This window comes from Oculina patagonica, chromosome 13, assembly GCF_052425735.1.
Source record: "Oculina patagonica isolate OP01 chromosome 13, crgOcupat, whole genome shotgun sequence".
Lineage (NCBI taxonomy): Eukaryota > Metazoa > Cnidaria > Anthozoa > Scleractinia > Oculinidae > Oculina > Oculina patagonica.
In genome coordinates, this window is record NC_135770.1 from 13392912 (window position 1) to 13396988 (window position 4077).

Here is a 4077-nt window from a genome sequence, read left to right on the forward strand (position 1 = left end):
ATAGCCCGTTATGGCCATAGGTTACACATATTTAGAAATAGGGCTTACCTTGTTTTTTGTCATCCAGGCGATCCAGGAAAAAACCTGGCAAAGTGGTAAGAACAAAATGCAAACTGGCAAACAGAAAGGATAAGAGATCAACATAGCCCTTTATGGTCATAGCTTACACATATTTAGAAATAGGGCTTACCTTGTTTATTGTCATCCAGGCGATCCAGGCAAAAACCTGACAAAGTGGTAAGAACAAAATGCAAACTGGCAAACAGAAAGGATAAGAGATCAACATAGCCCTTTATGGCCATAGCTTACACATATTTAGAAATAGGGCTTACCTTGTTTTTTATTGTCATCCAGGCGATCCAGGCAAAAACCTGACAAAGTGGTAAGAACAAAATGCAAACTGGCAAACAGAAAGGAGAAGAGATCAACATAGCCCGTTATGGCCATAGGTTACACATATTTAGAAATAGGGCTTACCTTGTTTTTTATTGTCATCCAGGAAATCCAGGCAAAAACCTGACAAAGTGGTAAGAACAAAATGCAAACTGGCACACAGAAATGATAAGAGATCAACATAGCCCTTCGTAGCCATACATAACCATAAATTACACATATGTAGAAATAGTGCTTCACATGTTTTTGATTGTCATCCAGGCAATGATCCAGGCAAAAACCTGAAAAAATGGAAAGTACAAAATGCAAACTGGCACACAGAAAGGAGAAGAGCATAAAATACTCTTATACCAACAGAAAAATAAAAAATACATGTGGCAGCTGTGAGCTTTGGGATTAGGAAACCAGAAGGTCTACAAGAACTCTGGGTAATTTGGGTGAACATCTATCTCAAGACCTGACTCTGAAGATCTCAAGCTGAGAAATCACACAGAGAACCCGAGTCCAAACTGAATAACCACAAAGAGGCTTGCAAAAACCAGGGTAACACTTGAATGACCCATTGTAGGTTATTATATGTGATCATTACCAAATTACCTATACTGTCATGAATTATTTTACCAGTCTCTTACCTGTTGAATATATATGAATTGTTCCAAGCTTTGAAAAAGGCTTCAACAATGATTACATCGTTCACAGAGCTGGTGTAAATCTTGAGGGTAACAGGACCAAGGTACAGCTTTCCATGTTTTTTTACTAAGTAAATGGAAGTTTGAGGTCAAAATAACAAAATAAAATTTCAACATTCCCACAAGGGACCTAAATGGTGTATTAGCAATGACATGTATAGCATTCACTTAAAATATTGTTATTTATATTTGAGTTGTTTTTGGAAGTGAGTTGAATCAGAGCATTAATGGTTCACCATACAAGTTTCAAATATTCTCTGTATTATTTGTGAATACACACACCTGTTACATCTCAAGTTTTCCATAATAAGTTTTCCAGTACCATCAACAATCAACTCTCCTAAAGGGAGAAAGAAAAAAAGAGAAAAAGATAAAACTAAAATGAGGGCAGTTTTTGTTTTAGGTGTTACTGGACCATGAAATTATGTAAGGAATCATTAAAACAATACAACAAAATCTATGCATTATTAATCAACACAAATTATTCAGAAGTTATGTTTACACATGCAATAAATTAACTTGAATTTTGTGCTTTGGGCGTGAAAAGTTTGTACAGCTTCCTATACTTTTAACAAGACAATACAAATGTCAGTAAAAGATTTACTGGTAAATGGGAGAAAATGAGAGCAGAAGAAGAGTTGGTGATTTCTCTATTGATCACCAGACAAGGTTAAAAATAGCATCTGGCTGGCGGCTGTAGCCGGCACTTTGACGACACTTGCAGGCTACTTTTCACCGAAAAAATAGAAAAATAAATATCATGCGTTAATCAGCCAACCGAAATCAAAGTTGCTGTAATGCTTATGTAAATATTTCATATCAGACAATGAAGCAGCCAAAGGGCTAGAAAGTGACTCACGGCCGCTAATGCGAAAAAAGTCATGTCTGTATTAAGATGAATAACGGGGCGCCCCCCTTCTCAGGTAATGTGACCTTATTTGCTTTCTAAAATACTCAAAATAAGACAAGAAGTCACATTGTTCCAATCCATTCTTTTGCTTTCCCATAAAATATTCTTTAACTTCAGATAACTTGCAAATGGCCGATTGTGTTTGAAATCACCCTACAATGCATTGCAATCCTTTGAGCATTTGGTATGACATGTATGCCTATAGATTGTGTCCCAGCCGGGAAGAAATGAGCCTTGAAAAAAAAAAACCAACAAATTCAAGCTAAAAGCTGTAATTTTATTTTGAACCCTGCTGGACACAAATGTTGCGAGAGGTGAATTTCATGTGTAGTTACTTTGCAAGAAATAAGGGGGTCTTAAGATTATGATGCTGAAAAAGTATTAGCTAAATTAACAATCATGTAAAAATTAAGTTTTCCCACACTCATCCATCAAAAAAAAATATGAAAAAATAAAGGGTTGTGAACAGTTTACAAATCCAAAATTCAAATAATTTATTTTGATTTTCCAGAAGGGCAAATATTTATTCACAGATTTATTTTCTACAATTCCGTCCACTACCAAGGTTAAGCAATTCCTTGGCTAGAATATCTTCTGGTTGTCCACATAACTGTGCATTTTTTTCTGGAAACAACTGTGCAAAACAGAATGGAAATACTCACCAGTGAACAACATTGACTGGACTTTGATTGAAGCAGAAATTGCTTGTTGCAGGAATTACAGTCAAAGGCTGCCAGTTGTTGTTCCACACGTGAGACTGTTCACCTCAAAAAGACACCAGAACACAGGTAAATAACAATATTTTTATTAAATACAGATAAAAGATACCAAAGAACAGGTAAATAACAATATTTTTAACCCACGAGTAAGAACCTAACATTTAAGAACCTGTTAGGATAAAGTGTGCAAAATAGACCCCATTTTTATAAGAACCTATTCAGCCTCAAATTTGGAAACAGATATGCTTCTCGATTCACCCATTGTCACTAATCTCTTCCCGCGGCCATTTAATTGAATCCTGAGATTCTCCCCTGAGGAGAGTTTATAATAAGTTAATGGTAAATAGAAACTCAAGTAAACCGTCTTCACTTCGATTCAAATCACTTTCAAAATAACAAAAAAGAAGACACCAGATAACAGGTAAATAACTTAACAATATTTTTATCAAATAACTGTTACTGTATTGCTAAGACTGCGTTTGGGTGTCCTTTGCATTGACATTCGTTATTTAGCCATTTTAAAGCAATTCAACCAAACACTAATAAAAACAATCCATAAATACATATACCAAGGAAAAAGCTGGCTTTCTAAGGCTTACAGCCCGAACTACAGCAAAAACTATGAAGATTTTCAAAGGTTTCAGGAGAACGTTTCCATTAGGACGACTAGGACGGCGCAGTAGAATGAAAGGAATGGAGTTTTAAATAAAAGCTTACTTATTCTAGTCCCACATATAATATCGAGTCTGTTTATGCCTTGGTACTAGAGCTCAGCAGTGAAAGTATGGGCTGGGTCTTGACCTATAAACAAAAGACATCAAAGTTTAGGAAGATAACCTGTTCACGCTGCAGGATAGCAACTAAAAAACTTAGAAAATCAAAATCTCTATATATATAATGTCGAGTTCGCACCTAACCCGCGCGCCACGTGGTAAACAACCAAATTGCTTCTTATGTCCAAATAGCATGGAAGAGAACAAAAATGGGCTTCCCGCAAATACACAAACAGTTATGGAAGACTCGAAGAAAACGTAGAATGTCGAAAAACTGACGGCTGTGAACGCAAAATGTCCACTCTCCTCGCCCGACATATTGCAAGCCAAGAAAACCACGGCGAAGGGTAAAAACGCTAATAACGAACGGGAAAACAACAAAAATAATTTGAAAACCTACTTACAAACAGAGATGAAGATAGGAAAGAAGTGTAAGCCAACAACATGTTGCGCTTCAGTTGTTCAGAGCAGGACCTCATGCTCGGTGACATCTGACGAGGAATATGCGCATCTGTGCTAAATACGAATTTGCCGCGCTTGGTACCCAGGCTCTCTCTTTCCGCGATTTGGCGCCAAATGTGACGTCTTTTGTG

At 36.7% G+C, this 4077-nt stretch overlaps 1 long non-coding RNA gene across 1 annotated transcript; it reads right to left on the reverse strand.

The window, feature by feature from the left end:
- Window positions 1-973: 973 nt before the first annotated feature.
- On the reverse strand, window positions 974-2739 carry LOC144634799 (uncharacterized). Its single transcript, XR_013567267.1, has 3 exons — window positions 2655-2739; window positions 1365-1422; window positions 974-1149 (listed from the first exon to the last, which is right to left on the reverse strand). It is a non-coding gene; the product is annotated as an uncharacterized LOC144634799 (long non-coding RNA).
- Window positions 2740-4077: the final 1338 nt, after the last annotated feature.